Raw genomic sequence first — 15148 nt, 5'->3', positions numbered from 1 at the left:
AAGGAAAGACAACTTAAGAATTCCTGTTTTTAAGCCAGTCTAACATACAAAGCCAAATTTTACAAAGTTAGACTTAAAAACCCCCAGCCCAAACTTATAGATACGGATGCAAAAAATTCTAAATTAAATACTGTCAACCTAACAATCCATTAAAATAACTCTACCTTGTGATGAAATGAGGTTTATATGACTGTACAAGATGATTCAATATGAGGAAATGTGCCTTCATTCATTATAACATTAAGAGGTCAGAGAGGTCACCTGATCTATTTTTTTTTTTAATAAAATTATTTATTTATTTATTTAGCTGCATTGGGTCTTCATTGCTACGTGTGGGATTTCTCAGGTTGCGGCGAGCAGGGGCTACTCTTCGTTGAGGTGCACGAGCTTCTCATTGCGGTGGCTTCTCTCATTGTGGAGCACGGGCTCTAGGTACTCGGGCTTCAGTAGTTGTGGCTAGCGGGCTCAGTAGTTGTGGCTCGTGGGCTCCAGAGTGCAGGCTCAGTAGTTGTGGCACACGGGCTTAGTTGCTCCGCGGCATGTGGGATCTTCCCGGACCAGGGCTCGAACCCGTGTCCCCTGTACTGGTAGGCAGATTCTCAACCACTGCGCCACCAGGGAGGTCCCACCTGATCTTTCCTGATTCCAAGGTTTGACATGTTTCCCCAGATCTCACACAGCTCCCCCCACACTGAACTCTGCTTAAATAGCACCCCCTCAGCACAGCCTTCTCAAACTATATTCTTTTTTTTTTTTTAATTGAAGTATAGCTGATTTACAATGTTGTTAGTTTCAGGTGTACAGCAAAGTTATTCAGTTTATATATATATATATATAATTATATATATATATTCAGTTTTATATATATATTATTTTTCAGATTCTTTTTCATTATAGGTTATTACAAAGTTTTGAGTATAGTTCTCTGTGCTATACAGGAGGTCCCTGTTGGTTATCTATTTTATATATAGTACTGTGTATATGTTAATCCCAAACTCCTAATTTATCCGTTCCTGCCCTCCCTTTCCCCTTTGGGCACCATAAGTTTGTCAAACTATATTCTTTGAAATTTCACCTCCCTTCTAGTCTAGCACTGTCACTCACCAGGAGGACAGAGACTTTGTTTACTGCTTACAGGAGTGCCTGGCCCCACTCAATCAATCATTACTTGTTGCATGAATGTCAATAGCTACCTACGAAGTTCTTGAAAAAAATTCAACATCCATTCCTGATAGAAGGCTTGGTAAAATGGACATAAATGGCTGCTTTCTAACATGATAAAAAAGGTAACTCAAGTCCAAATCTTGCTTCATGTTTAATGTTGAAATAATCCAAGATTCTCCATTAGATTAGAATCAGATGAGAGTGTCCTCTCTGCTGGACATAACTGCCAAAGCCATTAAACAGGAGGTTGAAATACAGGGTAAGTCTGTTGCTAACATCGAGGTAAAATGATTATTATTTGCAAGTCAGCCTTAGTGAATCAGCTGAAAAACATATTAGAAAAAAAAATTGACTAAGGTGGCTGGTTACAAAATTAATATAAAACAACCAATAGCTTCACAATATACAACAAACAGAAAATGTAATGGAAGTAATGATCAGTTTGAAAATGTAATACAAGAAAAATCCTATAAGTCATCAGAAAAAGAAATCTAGGAACAAGCTTAAATAGAAATGTAAAGTACCTACATGAATAAAGCTATGCAATTCTATGCAGAAATATAAAAAAATTTTATGGAGTCGTAACTAGATGTTGGATAAGAAACTCGGTATTATAAGGGTATCAATTCTTCCTAAATTAATATATAAATTCAACGCAGGTACAATATAAATTCAATAGGGTTTATATTGCAACTTAACAGTATTCTCTACCACATATCTGGAAAAATAAATAGGTGAGAATACCCAGGAAGTTTTTGAAAAAGTGAAGGGAGATAGGTCTATCAGATATTACTAGTGTCCTGTAAAAGTTCAATGTTAAAACCATATGGTGTGGGACTTCCCTGGTGGCACAGTGGTTAAGAATCTGCCTGCCAATGCAGGGGACATTGGTTCGAGCCCTGGTCCGGAGGATCCCACATGCTGCGGAGCAGCTAAGCCTGCGAGCCACAACTGCTGAGCCTGCACACCACAACTACTGAAGCCCGTGAGCCTAGAGCCCGTGCTCTGCAACAAGAAAAGCTACCGCAATGAGAAGCCCGTGCACTGCAACAAACAGTAGTCCCGGCTCGCCACAACTAGAGAAAGCCCGTGCGCAGCAATGAAGACCCAATGCAGCCAAAAATAAATAAATTAATTAATTTAAAAAAAAACACAACAACAACTGTATAGTGATAGTGCAGAATAGACCAAGAGACAATACAATGGAATAGATTCCAAAAATAGAACAGGATTTTATATATATATATATATGTATATCTGTGTATGTGTGTGTGTATAAAATTCAGGGTAAAGGGCAACCGTAGAGGTTAGTGGTTAAATGGTTGGGTGCTAGGTTCAAATCCCAGCCCTGCCTCTTCTAGCAATGGGATCATAGGGAAGTTGCTTAACTTTTCTGTAAAGTATTCTTCTCCTATGTAGTGGATGAAAAATAGAGTAACAATAGTCTTCCTCAAATGCTTTTGATATAATAAAATAAAATAGTGTATAAAAATGTTACCATAGGGCCTGACATCTGACACTTAGTATTGATAAATGTTCAATAAATGTTATTATACATATACATACATATATATTAATACATATAAGCACACACATATATATATATATCACACATATATATCTATAAATAAGTTTAAAGAGGAAAGGTATGGTGTTAAGACAACTAGTTATATATCTTGGACAAACTGCACATGTGCTTAAGATGCATTCATGAGAACATTCATCTCTACCCTTATTTATAATGAAGAAATATTATTAATTCACAAGATTAAGAAAAATGTGATAAGTGTACATGTAGTGACCTGCATACTATGTAGTACTCAGCAGTCAATGAAAATGAACCTGGGGGATCTCTACACTTTGGTATGGAACGATATTCCTAACATATTGTTGAATAAAGACAAGCAGACATACAGGTAACACGAACCCACAATGTACAACTGTGTTCATGAATTTAAATGCCTTCTCTTCCTATAGTGGGTTGAATGATGACCCCTAAAAGATATATCCACTGGGAAGCTGGAACTGTGACCTTATTTGGAAATTGGGTCTTTGCACATGTTTCCAGGTTAAGGATTTCAAGATGAGATTGACCTGGATCAGAGTGGGTCCTAAATCCAATGACAAGAATCCTTGTGAAAGAAGAGAGTGGTGTAAGACACACGGCGGAGAAGACCACGTGAGGATGAAGGCAGAGACTGGAGTTACACGAATACAAACTGGAGAATGCAAGGATTGTGGGCGGTCACCAGGAGCTAGGAGAGAGGCATGGAGCAGATTCTTCCCAGAGCCTTCAGAAGGATCCAACCCTGCCAATACCTTGATTTTGGACTTCAGGTTCCAGAACTGTGAGAGAATAAATGTCTGCTGTTTTTAAGCCATGATGTTTGTGGTAATTTGTTACAAAAGCCACAGAAAACTAACATACTTCCCAACCTCGTCAAATCCCATTATTTGTCTTTGAAAATCCCCTCTCATTCACCATGTCCTTCAGCTCCTTGCCCCACCCCCCAGGACCCACTGGTCTTCTATTTGCTGCCCCTAAGTTAAACAGAAGAAACTGCCTGTGACCTGATCCTATGCATAATTCATGCCTGACTCTGCCTGTATCTGCTTTGTCAGCTTTTGATCCACTGGTTATAGAGATAATAGTGTTATCTGTATCAGAGCAACGGTGTCCAATAATAGGGGAATGGGTAAGTAAATTAGGGCCCATCAACTTGATGAAATATTACATAGTCACTGAATAAGATAGTGATAAAGACTAGCAACGTGGGGGGGGGAAATGGGTTTTGACATAACACTAAGTGGAAGAAAGTATGTTATCAGATCATATCTACAGTTTAATAAGAATTATGAAAAAAATTCTTCCTACATGTGGGCAAGGACTTAAAACAGCTTGATTTTTTTGGGCCCTGGGATGGTGGGTGTACTTCTTCTTTCTTTCACTTAGAGTCTTAGGGATGTAATGGCGTTTATGCTAGAGTGAAAAAGAAAACAAAATGGTCACCAGAGCCTACAGTTTACCCGAATGCCTCAGAAGCTACAGTTAAAAAAAAAAAGAAATGGTAAAACATCACAAAGCAAAGGGCCCTGTTCCATAGCCCTACCAAATTTTGTCCTGAAGGAGGGCTGGGCACCTTGTATTACAGTATGGAGTCTTGTATTTTTGAATGAGGCTCAAGCTTGGATTAGTAAATTCCTAGTAAATCTTACCAACACTGGGTATGACACAATCTGCAGGCAACCCCATGTCCCAGGCCGTCCATAACCTGGCCCTCTGGGATCTTACCCCCACCCCAAACACCTGTGCTCCTCCTCATGAAGATTCCTCCTTAGTTCCCAGACATCCCTTGTTTTTTTCTTCCCTGAAAACACACAAAAAGGGCAGGGCTGTCCCTTTATCCCTTCTCCTGTTTTGGAACAAACAAGCTACCTGGCCATTCTTCAAGGCTCAGCTTGAGTGGAAACCCATCCTTAAGTCTTTGGAGATTTCCCTGGTCAGACTCATTTCTCGGGTGTGCTTCTAGAAGAAATCTCGGCTTTGTGCAGATAAGACACTGAGTTCTAAAGATGCACCGTCCCAGTAGGCCACATGGAGCTCAAAATCATGGAGACTGGCCAGCTTCCCTGATCTTGCATCTCTAATATCCTAGACCGGGGCAAAGGACCTCAGGGCAGCCAGGCTTTCAGGTCATGGCCTATGGTGATGTCAAGGGCAGGGTGACCTCGACAGCACTGTATTAATGAGTGATGGAGTCAAAAGTCCAAGTGCAGTGGGTTGAGGAATGAATGGGAGGGAGAGGAAGCAGAAGAAGTTCATTGAGAGTGTGTTAGTTTCCTTGGGCTACAGTAACAAATTACCATAACCTGGATGACTTCCGCAACAGATATTTATCTTCTGACAGTTCTGGACTCTAGACTCTGAAATCAAGATGGGCAGGGCCATGCTCTTTCTGAAGTCTGTAGAGGAGGATCCTTCTAATGGTTGCCAACAAACCGTAACATTCCTTGACTTGTAGATACATCACTCCAATTTCTTCCTTTGTTGTCACGTGGTCTCCCCGTGTGTGTCTCTGTGTCCAAACTTCCCTCTTCTCCCCAGGACAACAGTCATTGGATTAGGTCCACCCTTATCCAGTATCACCTCACCTTAATTTAATTACATCTGCACAGGCCCTATTTCCAAATAAAGTCACATTCATAGGTACTAAAGGTTAGGACTTCAACATATCTTTCTTGGGGGGATGCAATTCAAACTACCACAGAGAGTGAGCTTCCTGGACCTTTTAGAGATTAAATAAGAAGAAATAACAGCTGGAGAAAAATAACAAAGTAGCACCAAAATAATGGACAAGCGTTATTTGTCAATAGACAATCTATTGATTCATGGACAATAGATTGTCCAAAAATAATGGACAACCTATTATGTTTTAAAAGCTCATTTATATTTTGAGGCAAACATTAGTTCCTGCCCAAACACACTCAAAATGGATGAATAATATGGAGGTGAGGGAAGTCTGACATTTATGATCCCCTACAATGTTCCAGGAGTTCTCATATACAAACTCATTTTATCCTCACAGTGATATAGAACAGGCATTCATATTCCCATTGTACAAGTGAGGAAACTGAAAATGGCTATTGGGCACTTGAAGTGTGGACAGTACAGACAGATTGAAATGTGCTATAGGTTGGAAAATATATACTGTGTTTTCAAACTCTGTGTATAAAAAAGAGTGTAAAATATCTCAATATTTTTATATTGACTACATGTTAAAATGATACTATTTTGGACCTATTGGGTTAGGAAAACATATTACTAAAATTAAAAATTTTTTTTCTTTTTTTTTTTTTAACGTGGCTACTAGAAACAATTACATTATACCCATGGCTCCCGTTGTTCTTCTATTGGAAGGTGTCGTTCTAACACAACAGAGCAGAGAAGACGAGAGTCTAGTTTAGACCCAGAATTAGGACCCCAAAACTGATCGTATGTTTCCCCCTTAGGTCTCTGCCTCCACAGTGAAGACCCCGAGTTAGAAAACAGTGTTTCAGAAATAATGTACAAATGGTTAACAAATACATAGGGAGAAATTAACCTAGCCCGCGATCAATGTGTGCAGTTTGTAGCTGATAAAATGAAAAATGAGAGGAATGTGGCTATCAGCTTGCCCTCAGAATCAATGTCCAAATCAGATCAGAACGTAGGCATGCAAATTACCCGGAGGGGAAGCAGGGCTCCTAGGACTGTCAGGAGTGGGCCACGTGGGAAAAAAAGAGCCTGAGGCTCAGATAGGGAGAGGGGTCTGCAGCCAGGAGCAGCACGTCAAGTCAGGGAGTCGCTCTCAGGGCACATACCCCAGCCCCATCATGGAATGGCTGTCCTGGCTGGGGGACACGGCCATGTGGCCCTGGGATAGGTGGAGGCAGAGGCCATTAAAAACTCTAATCTGATTATACTCCAATAAAGATGTTAAAGTAAAAAAACCGAAACTCTAATCTGCCTCCTCTTGCCTTTGACAAAGGCTCCCCAGGCCTTCACAAGGGCTGCCTCCTATTATGACTCAAACATCAGGTCCAGGAGGAGACAGATTGGTGTCTGTTTGGTCCAGTGATATAGCCCAATGGCCTACGACAGTGCCTGGCACGTAGTAGCTGCTCAATAAATACTGAGAAAGCGAGTGAGCAAATGAAAGAATGAATATGACATCCCATGGGGTGCTGCCTACAGGGAGAGATTGTGATGGCTGTAGTGAGGCTGGGTTTTGCTGTGACCATACACGGGTGTGACTCTGTGTGTGCTTGTATCATGTGTGGGCCCCAGGCGCCCTTATGTTTCAGCGTTACAACTGCTCACGTGGGTCCACCCTCTCCAATGTGTGTCACAGCCAAAGGTCCAGCCCGGCATGCTCAGGCTGGGATCAAGTCCAAGCTCAGCTGCACGTGCACATGATTTGCCTGAGCACAAGAGCAAGTCAGCATCAAATGGAGGAGAAGGAGCTTGCAGGTGCCGGCAAAGTGCAGGGACAGCAGGAAAAGGGCCAGATTGGGGTGGGGCATGGGGAGGGGTTGTATATCTAGGGTTTCTCCTGTTTTAGCATAGCTCTGTTTTAGACCCTCTCCTCCCTCAGAACTTAGCCTCATCCCAAGACAGCCCTCCCCGTCTCAGCCCCCGGCATGTGGTTTAGAGGTTGATGCTGCAGACTCTTGAAATGGAAGCTTGACACCATCTCCCCCCGGGCCCCTTCTCCTCCAACTTCCTCTCCTCCAGGTCCCCCCACCCCCAGATGTGGCCACCTCACCCTCTGGTCCCTCTTCCGGAAGTGGAGGGTCAGCTGAGGACCAAGAGAGCAGAGGTGTGCAAGGGTGCTGGGGTCTAAGATGCGACAGGTGGATGCACCGGCAAAGAACCATCCCCCTCTCTGCCCTCCTGAGCGGAAGGGGCTGCTTTGCTTGGATTGGAACTGGATGCTGGCGGCTCTCTTGCTGCCTAAGCACAGGCAGTGTATGTGGTTTTGCAGGGTTAACTGGCCGTGCAAATCCATGTGTGTCTGTGTAAAATGTAATCATGACCATGTCGCTGGTGGGTGGGGCTCACCTCAGTCTGTAGCTCAGTGACAGAGAAGCAGCAACCACAGGTGTGCTGCCTGCAGGGTGTATGTGGGAGGTCTGAAGGAAAGGCGGTTTCCCGAGTAATTACACCCATTGTCTGGTGGGGCAGGCCTCAGGGTGAGCCTGGAAGATAGACTGGGTTAGCGGTTTGTTGTAGGTGAATCGTGTCTCTCCAGAAAGATATGTCAAAGTCCTAAACACCTTCTAGCTGTGCATCTGACCTATTTGCAAATAAGATTTTGGAGATGTTAATTAAGTCAAGATGACATCTTAAGGTGGGACCCGATCCGATATTGATGGGTGTCCTTATAAAAAGCGAAGAGACACAGACACACAGGGAGAAGATCACTGTGGAGACTGGACGATGCGGCTACAAGCCAAGGAATGCCAAGGGACTGCCGGCAACACCCGGAGCTAAGGAACAGGCACAGGACAGAGTCTCTGCTAGAGCCTTCAGAGGGAACATGGTCGCTGTCAACACCTTGATGTTGGAATTCCAGCTTCTAGAACTGTGAGAGAATACACTGCTGTTGTTTAAAGCCCCCTAGTTTGTGGGTACTTTGTTATGGCAGTCCCAAGCAACGAGTACAGGGGTGCTGTGTGAGTTTGTGTGATTGTGAGTGTGTCTTCAGCTATTACAGGTGGCTTCGTTACTAACAGGCACACTTTTGCTGAGAAAAAGTGAGTTGTGATGTGAATACATTTATCTGAGGGTCTGAATACGACCGTCCAATTCCTCTCATATCTGAAGTCTGGAGTTACCGTGACCATGGAAGGCTGAGCTAGCTTCCACTTAGAGGAATGTCTGAGCTCTTGTGCTCTATTCTGGCATGTTCACACTCCCCCCACTCCATGCAAATGATTATTCTTTGTTCAGATTACAAACAAAATCCACGCTTGTTAGAAACAGCAGAAAACCCAGAGAGCGAGAGAGCAAACAAAGCATCAAGGAGAAATGATTCACCTCCATCTCCTTCTCCCAGGAAATCACTGTTGATATTCTCTTTCTCTTTGCCCATTAGGCTTAGCTCACAAAGGTTTCAACTAGCCTTGCAGCTCAGCTTTGCTCATGAACCTGACCCAGTGGGCGTGGTTACTGATGCCCGAGGCACTGAGGGATTTTTCCAAGTCCCCACCTTTTGATGGGGGGGGGTGCTCTGGTCTGTCATGGTCTGTCCCCATAGTGTGAAGTGCCCCAATAAACTGGCAGGAGTTTGATTCTAGAACCAGCCTCTCCCTGGCATGCGTCTAGGACCTCCTACATTTTACGACGTGTGGGGCGTTTTGGGAAATGGTGACTGGCGTGAGGGCTGCTGGCTGGCAGCTGTAGAGGAGCTTCCTGGCAAAGGCTGAAGGGACCCTGAGAGCAGTAATTGACCTTGATTAGAGAAGTGTTTCCTCCTCCAGGAGGATTTTGCTGTTGCTTTTTGCTGAGTTTGAACATCCAATCCTGCCCCAGGCCATACCTGGCTCTCCCAGATTTGTGTCAGAATTAGCCCAGGTCTTTGCTCCTGGTAGACCCAGAAATGCCCTTTATTCTGATTCTCCCTGGAGTCAGGTAGACAGACCCCACCCCTGTATGAAACCTCAAAAAGTGGAGAGTCTGATTATATATCATTTTCCTGGAAAATGAGCTGCAGACTGCCCTGCTCTTCTAGTGACATCTACATATGGTATTCCAGAAAGCTCTCCCTACTCCATGCTTTCTCAACGGACCTGCCATCTGTAGTGGGCTGAGTGGTAGTCCTCCCAAAAGAGATGTCTGCCTGGCACCTGTGAATGTGAACTTATTGAAAGAAAGGGTCTTCGCAGATGTAATTAAATCAAGGATCTCGAGATGAGATCATCCTGGATTAGGGTGAGCCCTAAATCCAACAGCAGTTGTCCTTACCAGAGGAAGACAAGGGGAGAATGAGACACAGAGGGGAGAAGGCCATATGAGGACGGAGGCAGAGACTGGAGTTATGCAACCCCAATCCAGCGAATGCCGAGGATTACTGGTCACCACCAGAAGTGAGGAGAGAGGCATGCAACAGGTTCTCCCTCAGACCCTCCAGAAGGAACCAACCCTGCCGTCATCTTGATTTTGAACTTCTAGCCTCTAGAACTGTGAGGGAATAAACCTCTCTTGTTTTAAGCCAACAGTTTGTGGCCATTTGCTATGGCAGCCCTCAGAAACTAATACACCATCACTGAGCCAGTTTTCAGGTCCCTTCATCCTTCACAACCAAAGAAGAACTGACATTTAATGTCCAGCAGATGTCCTCTGAGCAAGAACTTGATTCAACTGTGTGGCGTGCTAGGTCTCTTCCCCACTGTGTTCACAAAGAAAGGACAGAAGCTCCTGGGTGCCGTCCAGGTTCACCTGTCAGTGTACTCCAGTATACTCCAGAATACTGTACAGGGAGTGTCTAAACCAGCTGGAGGAGGTGAGAGGAAATCTCAAAAGGAGGTCGTGATTGAGATGACTGGGGAGCAAGCATCACTCTAGCAAACAGGAAGTGGGTAAAGCAGAGGGGCCCTGAAGGTGGAGTATCAAAGTGCACAAAGGAAAAGAGGTCAAGAGCTGCCAATAAATAGTTTGGAGTTGCTGGAATATTGAGTTAGAAGCAGGAGACATCCAGAAAGGAGACTAAAGAGGTCATGGGGGACAGGGAGTATCCCAGGTGCTACAGTAAGGAGCTCATGCTATGTTCTGCTGGTGGAAGGTTGTCCATGTTCGCTGGCCTGCGTGTTTGATTGGTGACTCTGACGGCTGATGTGGAGGGTGGAGCTTGGAGAAAGATGACCAAGCACAGGAAGATCTAGCAGGTGATGGAGACAGGAGTCTTGGAGAAGCTGAGACCCCAACCAGGGCCATGTAGGGGGCAGGGGAAAGTTCATAGGGACTGCAGTGGCTCTCAAATCCGGCTGCACAAGGGACTCTTATGGGCTCCAATTATATGTATTGCCTGGCTCTGCCCCTAAAGTTTCTGATTCAATAGCTTTGAAGAGGACCTGGACCTCCCTGTCTCTGCAAAACTCCAGGGTTTGAAAGCCAGGTCTGAAAGCAGCTGATATGGACTGTCAGGTCTGATCTTCCTCTTGTTCTTCCTTCTCCCCTTTCTTCCTTTCTAGAACTGTCTATTAAGTACTTCCTACAGAACAAGGATTCATTAAAGAGTACCACAGTGGTAGAGGATGAAAGAAAAAGGAAAAGGCCTTTCATCCTTTCTGTGTTCCTCAAACTGAAGAACTTGTATACCCTGAAGCATAAACGTGTGGGTACCCCATGCTGCAGGATTCCAGAGACTCTAGTTGGAGAAGCACTGCCTTGAGCATCATAAAATATCAGGGGCTGGATCTGCTCCACAGTGACTGAAACTTCAAATTGAACATGGTCACTGGGTTCTCCTGTCAACATGATGATTATAGAAATCATCATCCTGGGGCCCAGGACAGGTGTCCTTTTATATTTAAAGATAATAATTGATTTGAAAATGTGAAACTTCATAAAATGCCATGGTTGTTTTATAGAGAGCCCTGCCTACTCTGACATTGCTAGATGTTTGAAAAGATTTTTTTTTTTTCAAAATTGATTTGGAATGGAAAACTTTTTTCCAGTATTGAAAAATATTATCTTAATTTTCCTTCTGCAGTTTTCCTTTGATACCGACATACCAGATGGTGCATATTTGTGTCAGAAATTCATGTCAGAACCACACCCGCAAAAGCCACTGGGTCATGCAGGCCATTCAGCTGCATAAGACGGGGAGGGGCAGGGCTTTGAATACCTCTGCTCAGCTGCAGAAATGTTCAAGTTGAACGGGATTTGCCAATAAAAAGCATGATGGTGAAGCCACCTCTGTTCTCCTCCCAAGCTGGGTGCACCTGCTTTCCCCCACCCACCTCCCTGTGTCAGCCAGCCCATCAATACTGACTGAGCACCATGCCTCAAGGCTGTGACAGCTCTAGTTGGAAGACACAACACGGAGGGTTTCTAGGCCAAGGCTGGTTCCAGACTTCAGTCCCCCCTTTTTGTCCCAAGGCTGCCTCTTTAACCCCCATCTACCAGCTCAGGGCCACCCCAGTCAGGTGGACTGAGCAAGACTGGGAAATTCAGATCCATTTCACGATCATTTATCGAGTGCCTTTGGAGAAAGCACAGTGGCTAACGAGTTTAGCGGACAGGCTCTGGAATCAAACCTGGCAGGAATTACTAATTACTAGTTATCACCTAATTACTAGTTAGGTGATCTCAGGCAAGTTGTATTGCTTCTTTAAGCCTCGGTGTTAGTAGGGATAATGATCCTCACTTTGAAGGGCTGTGAGGCTTGAGATAAAGTCCATGATGACAAGCGCCCTGAGTGGTCCACGGTAATGATAAATGGTCCAGGGGTCTCACTGGGGTCCTAGCGAAAAAACAGATGGGTAATCCAAGCAGAGTTTAATGAAGGAACTATTTACACTGTAGGAGAGGTGATGGGAGCAAGGCCACAGGCTGTGAGGGGGACTTAGTAAGGGAGAGAGCAGTTCAAGAACCTGAAGGGTCACCTGGAGAAAAGCTGTGACCCTCCCTGAGGTTGCTGGAGCAGTAATGACCCCTCTTTCCCGCCCCTGTCTGCCCTTTCTATCTGTAGCAGGGCACTCCTTTTGCTGAACTGAAGGCGAGAAGGCAAGGCAGGTCAGTGATGCCTGAGAGTCAATCTCCTGAGCCAGAGAGCAGGTAGAGCGGGATGGAGAGAACCTGTGGGGAGGAAGGGGAGGTAGCTGCACCACTGGCCACTGCCATTCGTGGAAGACCTGCCATAGGCCAGCTCCTGGAAACTCAACAGGGAACAAAATACGTTCTTAGAAGTCTATGAATTCTGAGCCTAGTGGTAGACATATGTAGAAATAAACGATCACAGTATAGGGCAATAGATGCTATTATAACACAACAAGAAGGAACCTCTAAACCAGGTGTTTCAGAAAAACAGTGTTCCTGAAAGGATTCTTGAGCCCTCGAGGGTGCTGAAGGATGCACAGCCTTTAAAAGCAAGAAAGCAGGTACTGGGAAAGAGCATCCTGGACAGAGGAAGACAAGAACAGGGGGAGTGTGATGTGGCTGTTAGGTAAAGCCTATGGATCTGGGGAGGTGGGTATAAAAAAAAGGGGAAGGATGCCAGGGAGGCCAGCCAGGGCTGGGTCATTCATAGAGGGACCTATTAGTCAGGTTAAAGAAGAGTTCAGATTCTATCTTGAGAGCCACTGGGATCTACAGCTGGATTTTAAACAGTGGAGTGACTAGTAAGGTCTGTGTTTCATCAAAAATGGTTTTGGTCACCTCAAGGAAGAAGGTATTGGTTGTTATGACCCTGACCCATAAGAACTGGCATCTAGGTCCACAGATGTAACTAAGTAGGGGAAGAACCTCACGGCAGGTTAGGGAAATCCTGAGATAGGGCAGGCATAGGGCAGGGAGAGCAGGGTTCTAAAACTGAGGCTCCCAGCAAATGTTCCTAGCATGATAGCAAACCTTGGGCAGAAGATAATTTAGTGCTGTACTTGTCATGATTTAATGGGTATGGGATCACCCAGGGATCTTATAACAATGCAGACTCTGATGCAGCAGATCTGGGGTGGAGCCCAAGATGGCACATTTCTAAAGAGCTCCCAGATGATGCTGATGACAGAAGAACACACTGAGTGGTTCAGCCTTAGAAGCCAACTGCCTCAACTTTCTCTTTTACAGATGAGCTAACAGAGGCCATGAGAGGGCGTGCCAGGTAGTGTAGCAGAGTAAAGCAGTGGCGGAGCCTACAGGGACTAGCTTTGAGTCCCCCAGTTCAGAGCTCTGGCGGAGTCCCCAGGACCTTCTGGGAGACTTTTGGAAGCCAGGCACTGTACTTGCTACTTGAAGGCAAAAGGGAGGAGTAGTGAACAATAAATTGATGAGCCCAAAGCGTTTCCAGCACATCCTTGGAGAGTGCAAATGGCTCTGCCAACATGTGCGATGAGCTCTTCACACATCAGCCTGCTCTGAGGGGATCGGAAAAGCTGACATAAACCTCTGCTGGGCTGCCAAAGGCCTGCTTCCCAGACACGGTGACTGGCTCAACGTGGGACTCAAAGCACACACGCACACTGCTGCAATCCAGTTGCAGTTGGAGGACAATTTGCCAATATGTATCAAGAGTTATAAAAGTCTTCATTCTATTCAACCCTGTAATTTCATGTGGGTGAATGTCTAAAACAGAAATACACCAAAAAGAGGGGAAAGAAAACCAGCCATGACATTGAATGGCTACTGGCAACATACATCTAATTCTTATGATATTCTCGAATTATAGGCTTGATATTACTTCTCCTACATGCGTTTTTTAAAATTTAAGCATATACAGTAACGCAACTTCAGAGTGGTTAATGTGCCCCCAAAATCTTCCATCCAGGTAACGTTAGAACCAGGATTTTAGATCCAGGTCAATCTGATCGGAAGGCCATGTTCCTTCCATCATGATATACCATCACCATATGCATGAGGTTCATTACAGTGTTGTCAGAAATATGGAAAAAAAGAGGGAAATGGATAATGGATAAGTAAATTAGGGCATATACACTCAATGGACAATTATGCAATCATTAGAAAAGATAAGCTGTTTCCATGGTGCTATAAAAGCATCATGGTTGTGATAAAATGCTTAATAAAAAATTATGATAGCAAATTTTATGTAATTATAGTTAGGCAAAAGATGTATGCATATTAACAAAGATAAAACACAAGGCAAAGGACTTCCCTGGTGGCACAGTGGTTAAGAATCTGCCTGCCAATGCAGGGGACATGGGTTCGAGCCCTGTTCTGGGAAGATCCCACATGCCGCAGACCAACTAAGCCTGTGCGCCACAACTACTGAGCCTGTGCTCTAGAGCCTGTGAGCCACAACTACTGAGCCTGCGTGCCATAACTACTGAAGCCTGTGTGCCTAGAGCCCGTGCTCTGCAACAAGAGAAGCCACCGCAATGAGAAGCCCGCGTACTACAACAAAATGTAGCCCCCACTCGCCACAACTAGAGAAAGCCCGTGTGCAGCAAGGAAGACCCAATGCAGTCAAAAATAAATTAAAAAAAAAATACAAGGCAAAATAATTGTGCTACAGGGAGAGATTACAGGTGATTTTTTTTCTCTGATATCCAAACTTTCTGTAATATTGTTATAAAAAATGGCTGGGTAAGGCTAAGATTACAGAACACATGTGTTGGCGGGAGCGCACAGAGCTGGTTTATATATACAAGTCCTTAGGGAAAGTTCCAGTAAGGTCCTGAAAACCTTCTACACATGCTCCTGTCTTCCTGTGGCTCTGTGTTTTAGACACAGTCATGAAAACTCTCTAGATAAGTTGTTCTAGTGCAG

At 44.5% G+C, this 15148-nt stretch overlaps 1 protein-coding gene across 11 annotated transcripts in view; it reads right to left on the bottom strand.

Annotated features, from left to right (window-relative positions):
* PTPRT (protein tyrosine phosphatase receptor type T) overlaps positions 1-15148 on the bottom strand; it is a 1089879-nt gene that overhangs the window by 361450 nt on the left and 713281 nt on the right. The window lies entirely within an intron of this gene.

Source organism: Balaenoptera musculus, chromosome 15 (assembly GCF_009873245.2).
Source record: "Balaenoptera musculus isolate JJ_BM4_2016_0621 chromosome 15, mBalMus1.pri.v3, whole genome shotgun sequence".
Classification (NCBI taxonomy): Eukaryota; Metazoa; Chordata; class Mammalia; order Artiodactyla; family Balaenopteridae; genus Balaenoptera; species Balaenoptera musculus.
Note: the sequence above shows the minus strand (reverse complement) of the source record. Positions and strands in the feature narration are given on the sequence as shown.